Here is a 14,201-nt window from a genome sequence, read left to right on the forward strand (position 1 = left end):
GAATACGTCGCGCGCCCATTCTCTGCCCACTCTGTTACACGGCCAGCAAACATTCCTCTGTGTGTAAGTCCCGTGCCCATGACTATGCTTGCGCATCACGTAACAGATGTGACTCTTTCCCCATTCATTCCAATCGGAAGTCACTCACAAAACAGCCTGTTCATGCTGTCTGCGAGCAATCATGCATAAACACACTAAGCGCGCTCACACATTTTGTTCAGCGATCTGTGTGCGGCAATCAGAGCGAATTGGCCATTCACCCTCTAGCGTTACGCTTCAAAGCGTGGGAAGCTATTCCAGGGATATCCAAGTGGGTGTTAAGCACAATACAACAGGGCTATTTGCTACAGTTCGATCGCCGCCCTCCTCGCTTCAGAGCTGGCTCGAAACCACTGTGAACACGGAAGCAGCGTGCATGCTTCGTTCAGAAATAGCAAGCCTTCTGTGCAAAAGGGCCATAGAGAAAGTGCCACCCTCTCTGAGCGAGTCGGGGCTTTACAGCCATTATTTTCTTGTTCCCAAGAAAGACGGCGGCCTCAGACCCATATTAGATCTCAGGGTTTTGAACAAGGTGCTTGCAAAAAGACAGTTCAAAATGCTTACAATCAGGAAACTCCTCACGCATGTGCTCCAGGGGGACTGGTTTATTTCTCTCGATCTGAAAGATGCATACTTTCAGATTCAGATAAATCCCCATCACAGGCCATTCTTGAGATTCGCCTTCGACGGCCAGGTTTATCAATACACCGTCCTTCCGTTCGGCCTGTCCTTAGCACCCCGTACTTTCACGAAGTGCATGGATGCGGCGCTCGCACCCCTGCGGAGTCAGGGTTTGCGAATTTTTAACTATTTGGACGACTGGCTGATTATGGCACAGTCACATATGGAGCTTCTGTCTCACAGAGCAGTCCTCCTCAGCCATCTGAACAGTTTGGGTCTTGCAGTCAATTGGACCAAGAGCTCACTACAGCCCAGTCAGAAAATTTCCTTCCTTGGAATAGAACTAGACTCCGTGGCAATGACGGCTCGCTTATCTACACAGCGCGCGCACCGTGTTCAGCGACTAGCCGCATTTTTTCAGATGAACAGCCTCACGCCTCTGAAGAAATTCCAGAGAGTGCTAGGTTACATGGCCTCAGCCGCAGCAGTACTTCAGCTGGGTTTACTGCACATGCGCCCGCTTCAGCATTGGCTAAACACCCGCGCGTCTCGCCGGGCTTGGGCCACAGGCCGCCAGCCCATCAAGGTGACTCAGACCTGTATTTCAGCTCTGCAGCCCTGGAGAGTGGCCGAATGGTATCAGCGGGGAGTGACAATGGGAGCTGTATCTCGCCGAAAAGTCATCTCGACAGACGCGTCCAACACGGGTTGGGGCGCGGTCTGCGAGGGCTCTCCAGTTTTCGGCCTATGGTCAGTTCAGGAAAAGCTCCTTCACATAAATTGTCTCGAAATGATAGCGGTCGAGTACGCGCTCGTGCGCTTTCTCCCGGTCATTCAGGGTCACCACGTCCTGGTCCGTTCGGACAACAGATCTGTGGTATCCTACCTAAACCGTCAGGGCGGTGTCAGATCCAGGAACCTATTCCATCTGACGAAACGCATACTGAGTTGGTCCCAGTGCCACCTGCGCTCACTGAGGGCGACGCGCGTGCCAGGCCACCTGAGCGACGGCCCGGACAGACTGTCCAGAGACAATATTCCCCCAGGGAATGGTCCCTGCACGCTCAAACAGTCCAGGCGTTATGGCACCTATTCGGCAGAGCAGAGATAGACCTCTTTGCTTCCAAAGAGAACTCTCACTGCCCAATATTTTTCTCAGCGAGGACGCAGCTGGCCCAGGACTGGCCCAGGCGCCCGCTTTACGCCTTCCCTCCCGTCTCGCTATTGCCACAGGTAATGCAGAGGATCAGGGAAACGCGTCACTCGGTGCTCCTCATAGCCCCGCGTTGGGAGAATCAGACATGGTTCCCGGAGCTTACGCAGCTGTCACTGACAGCTCCGTGGCCCATCCCAGTGAGAGCAGATCTCCTCTCTCAAGCTCGCGGCACAATCTGGCATCCCCACCCAGAGCGCTGGGTGCTGCATGCATGGGTGATCAACGACTACCCGTCGCTCTGCCAGAAGGAGTAATAAACACCATCATACACGGTAGAGCCCCTTCCACGAGAAGACTCTATGCGTCAAAATGGTCTGTGTTCTCAAAATGGTGCACCGACAAAGACCTGGACCCGCGGACATGTGGGGTGTCGTCGCTGCTCGTATTTCTACAAGAGCTGCTGGATGAGGGCAGATCCCCATCCACGCTCAAAGTGTATGTGGCGGCCGTTGCGGCGTTCGCTGAACCCCTGCACGGCCAGTCATGGGGTAAAAACGAGCTGGTCATCTGCTTCCTCAGGGGAGCTAGAAGGAAGAACCCCCCGCGCTCCCCATCGGTTCCTATCTGGGATCTTTCTATAGTTCTCGAAACTATGAAAGCCCCCCCTTTCGAACCACTTCAATCTGTGGATTTGAAATACCTTTCACTCAAAACCGTTTTTCTGACTGCCCTGTCATCAGTCAAACGTGTGGGAGACCTTCACGCGCTGTCTGTCAGCGCTGCGTGTCTTGAGTTTGGACCAAGTGACTCCAAGGTCATTTTAAAGCCTAGACACGGCTATGTTCCCAAGGTGATCGGTACTCCTTTCAGAGCACAGGTCATTTCCCTATCGGCGCTGCCAGCACCGATAGCGAACGCGACGCCAATCTCCTTTGCCCGGTCAGAGCACTGAGATTGTATACTGCACGCTCCGCCGCTTTCAGACGCTCTGAGCAGCTTTTCGTTTAGTTCGAGGGCGCACCAAAGGTCTCGCCGCCTTGAAACAGACACTATCTAGATGGATAGTGGACGCTATTGCTGCTGCATATGCGTCAAAAGACCTGCCATGCCCGTTGGGCATTAGGGCTCACTCCACTAGAGGCATGGCATCCTCGTGGGCATGGTCCAGCGGGATTTCCATTCACGACATATGTGTGGCAGCGGGATGGACTTCCCCCTCCACCTTTGTCAGATTTTACAATATGGAAGTGCCCGCTCTGAGGCAAAACTACTAGCGGTTTAATACGCTACAGCTCCCCTGGTGAGCTGCACTGATGGGACACATTCCACACAGACCGGCACCGCCGCTCTGTCGTTCCCTTCCCACTATGTGCTTATGTATTACACAATCAATGACCCGCATTCTTGCCGGCCAAATATTATTTCCCCACTCATAAGGGCTCCCCGGGTCCCCCTTAATTCCCTGGGGCTCATACAGTGGATGCTTGGCGCGCACGGTGATGACAATGGGTTCCCGTAGCGTAAGCTAGCTTACGCAATACTGAGAGAACCTCTCGTAAGAGAACGTATCGGTTACCTAACGTAACCTCGGTTCTCTCTAGATGAGGAACGAGTATTGCGTAGCCGGCCGTGCTTCGCGCCACGGCGACTTTTCGCTTCAGTCAATGAAAACCAGGGTTCCAGCCTACGAACTACGCTTATATGCACTCAAGTCACGCCCATTTTGGCGGGCTTTGATGCAGTGAGCGCGCGGACGCCTCTCATTGGATGCGAGTTCGCCCAAGCTCATCTATACGCTGCAGCAGTTGCCGCAGAGCAACCTATGAGCTCGCTAGCTAACCCGCTCAAGGTCTGCAGTTGCCGCACTGCGTTGACAATGGATACAAAAATTAAGGATAATTTTTTGGCTTCAATATCTCAGAAAAGATGAATCTTTCCCGTAGCGTAAGCTAGCTTACGCAATACTCGTTCCCTCATCTAGAGAGAACCGAGGTTACGTTAGGTAACCGATACGTTTCCACTAGAACTGTAGTAACATATTATTAGACACCACTGGCATCAAGACAAAAAAATTAAACAAAATGACATGATATTTTGAACTTTTTTTTCTAGTAATAGACCGATATATCGGCCGATTTTTGGCTATTTTTAGATTGTCCAAATTTTGAGAAAATATTGTTTAAAAATGTATCAACTGACATGTATACACCTCAATTATTATTTTATAATTATGTTATATAATTATTAGGAATGTTGATTTGAAGGTTTAATTTGGTGTGAATAATTATATAAAACAATAACACATTAAAAAAATTACCAAACTGATCATGCCTCCTAGCCCATATGTAAATTCTGTAATTAGAGGTTTCAAGTTTGAAGTACATGTAACTAAGTATTTTTACGAAACACGTCAACTGGGGCAAGTCAGCACGCCTTAATAAACCGTAGAAGCATCACAGCCACAGAAAATGAGCCGGTCACACAAGACACATTCTTGACAGGTGGACGAAACATGACAGTATGCAGGAATCTCGAGATGCAATTTTCAAAGATACAACTACTTTTAACTTGACACAGTGCCTTAAAAATGTGCCGTTTATGATGTTAAAAAACAGTGAGATGCTCCAAAAGATAGACCAATGCTTAGATAGACCAATTAAAAACAGCACAGACAGAACACAAGAACATGTCCTGTGAGAACAGGTAAAACTGACGAACACAATTGTAAAATGGATTGCTGTCAACTTTAGACTGTAGATATGGGAATAAACAAACTTCTAAAGTCACTTTTTGTATTGTCTAATCAATGCTTTACTCATCTGCCACAATAATGCAATATTTTTCAAACTCAATATCTGAATTTGTATATATATTCATATTAGTGATGTCAGTCGATTCAAATATTTAATAGCAATTAATTACATGATTTTTCATAGTTAAATTGTGATTAATTGCAGATTTTGAAATGGGTCAAATTTGACTCTGTATATATTACTTTTCCTGTCAAAATGCATTTTCTCCCTGGGAAATAAAATGGAAAAGTAAACCATATATGCTTTATTAACATTTTGCAAACAATGCATTCCACAGTATAAAGATCAAAATTCACTAAAATATCACCAATTCAAGTAACATTAAATGTTTCCCAAAGTCTAAGAGGGAGGTTAACTAATTGACATATCTAGTCCCCGTAGTTTGTGTTTGTATTGCAATTGGCATTAAATCTCTTAAACCCTCATCTTCCACAATATTAATAGTGTCCATCACCTTTGCTACAGCAATCGTGAAGCAGCATTTACATCATTTTCAGCATCTGAGTTGTTTTGTACCAAATATTAAGGTTAAGAGATCCATTACTTGATCAATGACACAGAATCGCTATGGTGTGTGTGTTTGCAGTGTGTGGATCAGTGTAATGACATCAGACACATCGCAAAGGTTTCGCCCTATTCCAACCAGTGTTCAGCACTCACGCGGAGCTGAATAAAATGTCAGAATCTAATGAAAAATTGGTTTATGGGATGCTTTTTAAACAGTATTGAAGGAGTTCCCATCTATGTTGGGCACTTATTGGCTGCTTTTCTTTATTATTTGGTCCACGTCATCAATTTCAAAATCTTCTTTTTATTTTTTATAAAATTTTAGTTTTATAATGAAATAAATGAATATGGTGGCACAATTATATTTTTGTCTACAAAACTAATTTCAAGCATTTAAGCATACACCTTCAGATCAAACAATTTTGAAGATCATGAGAAACATTTCAGTCAAGTGTTTCAAAACTTTTGACCGGCAGTATACATATATATATATATATATATATATATATAAATGTCTTTTGGGCAAATCAGACTAGATTAACTGAGAAAAAAAAAAGGCATATGAATTTGCTTGCATTATCGAAATAGCACAATTCTCAATACACTATCAGAATATCAATGTTCACATTCAGACAGAGACAATGTCATTAAGGATTTGTCATGTTCATTTACTCATTTCTGATTATATTGTGTCATTAGTTATTTATTTTTAAAGATCGCAGTTTAATATTTAATTCTCGTTTGGAGACTCCCACTGGAGAATCTAAGAAAACATGTGGCTGCTGCCAGAGATCTATAATTACTGAATAATTCAATAGACTATTAGAGGCAGAACGACATTAGCAATAAGCAATATGGGCTTTGAATAGTGCAGTAATACCCCTAATCCTATAGCCACAATAAATAAATGTAAAAAAAATAAAATAAATGATAACCCAAAAATGACATAATTTGCCAAGATGTCTGTGAAGTGCATTACCTATTGAGCATCATATCTGTATATACTGCACAATGGTTGAAATGTTTCAACAGGTAGATTTTCTGCTACATAATATATGGTAGATATATTTGTGTGGTTATCAGTGGGCAAGACTGCTTTACATTATTTGTATTTTAGGACGATGTACATACATGGAGTAATGTGGAAATAGAGTGGGACTTGTCCCAAAAAAGTCAAGAAGACGAAGAACTTGTTAATGATGCCAACCAATGAGGTTTGATTTTATTGACATAACCACCACATAGAATTTCAGTGCTGTTTATGTACTTAATTAAGGATTAGATTTGAGATTGAATAACAATTTAAAATACAACTTAAATTCCGACTTAAATTCACAACAACAGCCTCAACATCATACCATCTGTGAGAGATACTCTAATGTTGTGCTAGCAAGCTAATGCTAACTTTCAACATGACAGAAACAAATTAGCTATTAGGTGTCAACTATTTAGTCTATCAGCAGTAAAGACTGTGATGCCACTAGAGAGATGAGACTTGTGGCAGTAAAAATATGGCACATCCTGAGAGGAAATTGCATTTTAATTAAGGCAAATAGCTCATCAAATTAGCATTTGTTTTGCCGCCTACCAGCAAAAAGAATGGCTTGTTCCCATGTCAAATGATTTTACCCTAAGAGACAAATACGTAAGGGTGTGTATGTGTGTGTGCGTGTGATTAGAGCAATTCACAAGAATGCTATGACAGACTTGATAGCTGAGAGCAAGTTAACCCCCAGCACTGGAAGCTGGTCAGTAAACCAAACCAAGAGCATCAGTGAAAGTACAGTGAAAAAATTATATTGTCATGCAATGCCTTCATTTAACACAAAGACAAGCTGACATATCAAGATTAAAATTTTATTAAAACACTTTTAACATGTGTATTTTGTTTTACTGTACTGACAGAGTTTTTATAGTAAATCTACCAGTACTGAAGAAGTAATCCAAAGTATTTAGAATATGTTACTGACCTTGAGTAATCTAATGGAATGTTACAAATTACATTTTACAGCATGTATTCTGTAATCTGTAGTGGAATACATTTCAAAAGTAACCCTCACAACCCTGTCCATATTTGCCTTTAGCAACTAATCAAACTTCAATCTGTATGCCATATGAATTAATGTGATATGCTAAAGCTATAGGCTAAATTAAGACATTTGCATGTGTCATCTATATTCCAATTAAACAGATGAAGGCTGTAGAATCCCACAGGGGTGTCACCTATTTCTACATGTCAGAATTTTGTCCTGTCATGCCGAATAAATTAACTATGAGCCAAATGGATCTGAGCCGGCAGGTTTTATATGCATGTGTCAAAAATCTGCTAAACAAACAGGTCGAATAAACTAATAAATCAGGTTTATAGGCAGGCAACCTTTTTTTTACTGACAGATATTTCATGGATTCAAATGGAAAAGCTGTGAAACTACTCACATTCTACATATTTGCATTACACTAATGTTTTGCTGTATGTCTGTCATTCAAAGTGCACTTAATCTATTAAACACTAGATGGCAGTGTCCTTAAAACATGATGGGAGACTTCCGGTCCCTCGTTTTCTCTTACTATCACCCAAAACTGACTGAGGCTAACATTCTGCCTACAATATCCCTTTGTGTTCCACAGAAAGAAAGTCATTCACGTTTAGAACAATGATGACATAATTTTCAGTCTTGGCTTAACTATCACTTTTAGTTCATTTATTCCTGAAGGGAGTCACTCAAAGAGATAACAATGTTCCTTTTAATTTGTTTCAAATCACTGTTCGGACAAGATTAGTTTTCTAAACAACATTTACAGCACTAATCGGACAGTCATTTTTATACAAGGGAATGTGATATCATTTCAACATTTATATGCGATAGTTAGTGATTTTCTGGTTTTATTTGGTTTTTGTCTGAAACAGAAATGTTGGTGTTTTTTCATCACCAATGAGAAAATTCCTGGTCAAATTACTTACTGCAATTACAGTATTTTGACAAACACCACAGTCGTGTAGTCATTTAACTACCGTCCAATTCATCAACACTGAGATTCCAAGGAGGAATTAGCCTAAAAGTCCACTGCTAAGTGCAGTATGGGTGCTAATGGACACTTTAGCAGATAATGAGAATTTGGTTTTGTTTCTGATATGAACTATGGCCACATACACATTGAAGAGTTTTGGAAGTGACAACCGCATTTAAATGCAGGTTTGGGAATTGCCTAAATGATTATTCCATGCATACGGATAACAGCAGTCATTTCCGAAATCATTAATTGGGTTACCACCTTTAATGCTCAAAAATGTGGGACAGACATCACCCTTAAGGCCCCAATATATTTCTGGAGAAGTTATTCTTCATTCTTCGTTCAGTGGTAAAAAAAAGTTTGAAACAGTTGAGCAATGGTATACTGTTTGTGAACATTCAGACACCCACCACACCGCTGTGGGAGGCGTTTCGAAGTACATTTAAATATGAGGGCTCTCAGTAAAACCAGAGACTATTTAGCAGAGACGGACCACTTCTATTAAAACGAATGGGAGAAGTTGGAACATCCAATGGTAAACAGACTTATAAAGAATGTCCCACCTTTCAGGCAAAGATCCAATCACCATTTGGATACAGACAACGCCTGTCAACCAATCTGAGAATGCACATTAGCTATACAAGCCGGGGAAATTATTTTTTTTATCTGAGGTAAAGAAGCACAATTTATGATTCCAGTGTTGTCAGATTTTACTGCTGATTTGAAATATGTTCTTTGATCGTAATCTTGGTCAACCGTTTTGGAGATTTCGGTCTATCACCATTCAAGTAGATAGGAGCTGCAGTGTCATTCCAAAGATGGCCGACAGTGGACTGACTTACTAGAAAGACTTTGGTAAAACCTTAACTATTGTGACATTAACATGCAGTATCAATGACTTTACACCTCATTCTATGAGTATACATCACACTAAATCATTAGTTAGGGTTAAGGGGTTAGGGTTTAGGTGTGTTGGCTTTAATAATTTCACTTATTTGATATAAATACTTAAAATACATAAAAATACAACAAGGGTACAACCATAAACCAGACCTCAAAAGTAGGTTGTTTGTGAGGAACATATGATCCTCTGATGAAATAGTAAATTATGTTTTTATGAAAGATGGGGTAAAAGATTAGAAAAAGAATAAGTAGAGCTATGAAAATGGAGCCTGAAAGACATAGAGGCCCCTAACCAAACATTCAAACATATTGAATGCTTAACACAGACAGATAGATCCCACAAATCCAGACACTTCCAGACACACTCCTGGTGTCCCAATTTAAACAGCATGTGTCACATTGAGTGTCAGGGAATTCACTAATCCTGCTCTAGGAACAAAGAGACATCATATACAATCCCACATGCAGGGCTGGACTGGGAAGAAAAATTGGCCAGGGATTTTACAAGCAACTGGCTCAAAAATTGTTGTGATGGGCGTGGGGGGTGTTACCTGTCCTTTTCTGCATATCGTGGCACCGTTTTGTGGTCCGTTCTGCACAACGCGGTGGCTCATTTTAGCTTGTCGCGGCCCATTTGGCCCATTCTGTTGCCGACCCACCATATCCCTCGGTTCTCCCGATGGCCAGTCCTCCCCTGGGGCCGGTTGCATAAACATAGCCATTAACTTAAGGCTGCATCTAACAATTAGTTTGACTAGCTAAAGACGCCATAGAAAGCCTGTTGCATAAAACAAGCTCACAGTTGTCTTTAGTAAGACAGTCTAATTTGCATTGCATTGTGGGAAAAATAAGACACTGAACAGCGTAAAAAAAAATGGCCGACGGTGGACGCTCAATAAATTTTTTATTCGCTGAGAATATTTGCTTATTAGAGGACTACAGTGCTTCAAAATGTATTTTAATGAACACATTTAGTGATTTAACCCACATAATTAAAAACACAACATTTTGTTACCATTTTTGAAGTCAAAGTCTTCAACCAAGTCTCAACTCAAGCCCCTTTCAGCCCCCACTGGCTCAGCTGACAGTTATTTTCAATGGCAAAATGGAATGTAAACAAAAGTTAGCCTGAGGTGCTTTTGGTCTTTAATTAGACTGATCTAAGTTTTTATGCAACTGACTGAAAAAATTAAGACCAACATTTTAGACAACTAACTAGTAAGAGTAGTCTAAAACAGTTTTATGCAACCGGCCCCTGATCAGCTCCAAACTGCATCGGCCCACCAGGAAAATGCCTAGTATGCCAGATTACCAGTCCAGCCCTGGCCACATGCTACACAATTGTCTGAGATTCCATTTTACAGTTTCCTCCGACTGCAATTTTATTGTAAATTAATGCTATTTCCTAATACTCTCAAATATGTTATTTGAATACAAAGGACAACAAAAATACCAATAATAGTAGTGTAACTGTACTTGCCAGAAGTTACTTAAATTTAAAATGAAACCAATGCAAAATAAATTTACACATATGATATTTGGTAAGTAAATCCCACAGATTGTGTCCCACTGCGCTGTACTGCTTGCTCCGGTGTAGACAGAGTGTAATATGTTTACTGTTGAAAACACATTGATTTTGACACATTTACGCCTCTCACCCACAGAAAGCTCCACATACTTTGGAAAAAATAAAACAAAAAATACATATTGATTTTTGTGCGCATGGATCAAAAGTAGCAAAACTACCAAGTACATTTTTAAGTAGCATGGCAATTTTCCAACTTTTTTAACAATTTTTGACTAAATGTTTTATTTTTTTGGTATATTGTACATACAAATATGTTGTTCATTATATTGTCCATTATATTATCCGACTGACCTAATGAAACATGCTGTCCTAAATTTTCCTTTCTTTTTGTTTGCGCAGTACAATCTGATGTAAATGAATCAATTTTGTTTTCAGGTCATTTATAAGGTGTTTTCCAGTTTTACTAAATTAAGGCCTGTTTGAGAATCTCATTGTTTTTGTGCCAGAAAAATACTGCAGTGATTGCAAAAAGATACATACACTTTTAAGAGATCGCAGGGGCTGTTCACACTGTGTTTTAATTGTTTTCTGATGTAATCATGCACTAGGCGGACATCTTTGTCTGCTGAGGTGCATTTTGCTGTTTCATTCAAGTCTCGCGCAGGACTGAAGGATTTTAAACACTGTGTCAAGTTAAAGTGAGCTTCAATATTTAAAAATGCACCTCGAGACACCTGCGTTCTGCTTCATTTGTTGCGCTGCATCTAGCTTGTTTTCAGCACAGGTGTCATTAAGATTTGATGTTCTGAAGAAGTTCAGGTGTCAAAGAGGAATTAATGTGACACCATTACACATGATTCCAGATTGTAAAGTTTCAGTCCAAATAAAGTTTCAGCGGGTGATAAACGATAAGCCAATATTTTTTCCCTTCTGCTCTGGTTTGCTGAGAGGTCGCTGTGCCTTGTAAAACATTTTTACTGTCACTATACTGTTACGAATGTTGCCTATGATGCTTACATGAAATACAACCTTTTGCAACAAATGTACTTGCTTGGAGAAGAAATTATAAAGATAGTGATCGATTTTGAGTAACGTCTCGGGTTACTTGACTGTAACCCTTGTTCCCTGAAAAGTGGAACGAGATGCTGCGCTTGATTCAGCGCTTATGGGAACGAGAATACCCACGCCGCCACACTGTGGGTGTGTGGACCCCTTACGGTTGTGTAGTGTGTGCTCACAAGAACGCGAACGGTCTCAGACTTAGACAGCTTGTGATGTTGATTCAAGGACATAAGAGCCCGGAGTGGCATGAACATCCAAACTATAGAATCTTATGAATGTGTGTGGAGAGGACCAGCCTGCCGCATTACAAACATGCAGTAGAGGGACACCTCCAGCTAAAGCTTTATAGGAAGCGACCTCCCTGGTAGAATGAGCCCTGATGCCTACTGGCGAAGATTGACTGCGCGCAAGGGCACTCACAGGCAAGGGCAATAGCATCCCCTCACCCAATGTGACATTTTCTGTTTTGTGGCGCCCCCCTGTTACGGCCCCCATGACAAACGAATAGTTGCCCTGACTTACGCCACCGGCAAGTACGGTGGACGTAGGCCTGAAGAGCACGGACTCGACACAGTCTGTGAAGATTCTCCTGATCCGGCGTTGTGAACGGCAGAGGACAGAAGGCCTCAAGTGTGACCGGCTGTATGGTTGAGAAAGGAACCTTAGGCAGGTAGTCAGGATGAGGATGCAATATTGCTTTCGCCATTCCTGGGGCAAAATCTAAGCAGGCTGGCAAGACAGACAGAGCCTGCAAATCCCCAATTATTTTTTAAAGTAGTAATAGCCATAAGAAAAAACAACTTTAGAGTCAGAAGCTTGTCAGACTTGTCAGTCTGCTTGAGCATTCAGACTTATCAGTCTGCTATCGCTGAGATGCTGAAGCATGATGTCACACAAACATGTCGACACTCAGGGAGATATACAAAGTAAGTGATAAACATTCAATTTATTAAATAATAATGATAAATTAGTTTGTTTCCACATTACATGAAATTAAAGCTTGTTTAACAAACGCCAGCAGAAACAGATGTATAAAATGTTATAATCTCTTTTGATAATCGTAAACCTGAATCACAAATGGTAGCGCTGCAGCATTGTTTATCAGTTGGGTTGCTAGGAGACATCTCTAATGAGAGTCAAACCCCTGCTAAGCTAACAGGAGCATTGCTGTTCCGAATATCGGGGAATGGAAAGCGTTTATGGTCGGAGATATCAAGTAGGAATTTTTTAATGTCTGTTCGGGTGACGTTCATTTAAAAAACAGTCATGCTGCAGTTAGAATTAGGCTTGCTTTAGCATTAAGTGTTATTTCAAGTTCTGGCTTTCGTGCGTTGACGTGTTTTTAAAATGTAAATTGGTATTACTAGTTAGCTGCGACATAATGTATGATGCCCAAAAGCATAGTGTGTCTTATTCATTGTGAAACTGTGTTTTATTAATGGCATGAATCACACTGAAGGCCTTAACTTTAAATACACGGCCCTCCACTGGTATGTAAAATGCTTGATTGTAGTTTAACTACTTCAAATTATGAGTAGCTTGTTGCTTCTGAAGTTAACTAGCAGCTAGTAGCTACTAGCTACTAGCTAGCCAGGGCTGTGTTTTCAATACAAATATTAAATTATAAAAGCTCATGAAATTTGCATGCACTTTTTAATGCGAAAGATTTGCGCTGCAATACACGGATTTCCCTCTACAGTATATTAGACTTCGGTGTTCCCAACGCACTTGAGCATATGCACATGTGCACTTTTTAAAAACATATTAGCGCCACTTCTGCGTTAACAGATATTTTTGCTGTCAACTCAATGTTTAAGAATTTTTTCAACCAACTGTTTGCACAGAAATGCATTCAGCTCATTTTTATGAATAAGGCCCATTATATTTCTGCTACCACATACAGTATTTACATAAAAATGTATCTTGGCACTTTCACTTTAAAGATAAAATGTCAGTTGAATTTCTACCTTTTTTTATTTTGTATTTTTTTTTTTACCCTGGCCATTTCTAGCACCAGCAACATGCCGTATAAAGCAACAAGTATTTTTTTGTATGCTTCTTCATTTATGTGTTTATTTTATATGGCCATTAATACAGTTCTAAAAGTTCACAAACCAACAGGATAACCCAGCATTGGGTCATGGAGAACTATGTTACAGAACCGTCAGGCAGAACAGGGTTAATATACAATGTTGGATGAATAGAGCCTTAATCCATTCTGCTGCAAACAAAAGCCAGCGTTCCGCATTTAGCGCTGCTTTCAAATCCATCCCTAACCAGAGGAGGTACGACCTCTCAGAGCTCTCACTCCATCAATCTATAATGTACTTTCAGCAGTGCACCAGTCTGTCTGTCTCTTTCAACCTCAAAGGAGGGCTAAATTGTAAAAAAACACAGTGTACTTTTCATCTGGTTAGTGATGTTGGACTTCTGTGGTAGAGGATGGGGAGGAGACAGTAGGATTAGGGTGGAGAGTCCATTTTTCGTTTAGACCCAGAGCCAGGGATTTCGTAAGAAAACTGAATTCTGTAAACCTCTGCAACCGTGATGGACTGTGTGA

This window comes from Xyrauchen texanus, chromosome 50 (assembly GCF_025860055.1).
Source record: "Xyrauchen texanus isolate HMW12.3.18 chromosome 50, RBS_HiC_50CHRs, whole genome shotgun sequence".
NCBI lineage: Eukaryota > Metazoa > Chordata > Actinopteri > Cypriniformes > Catostomidae > Xyrauchen > Xyrauchen texanus.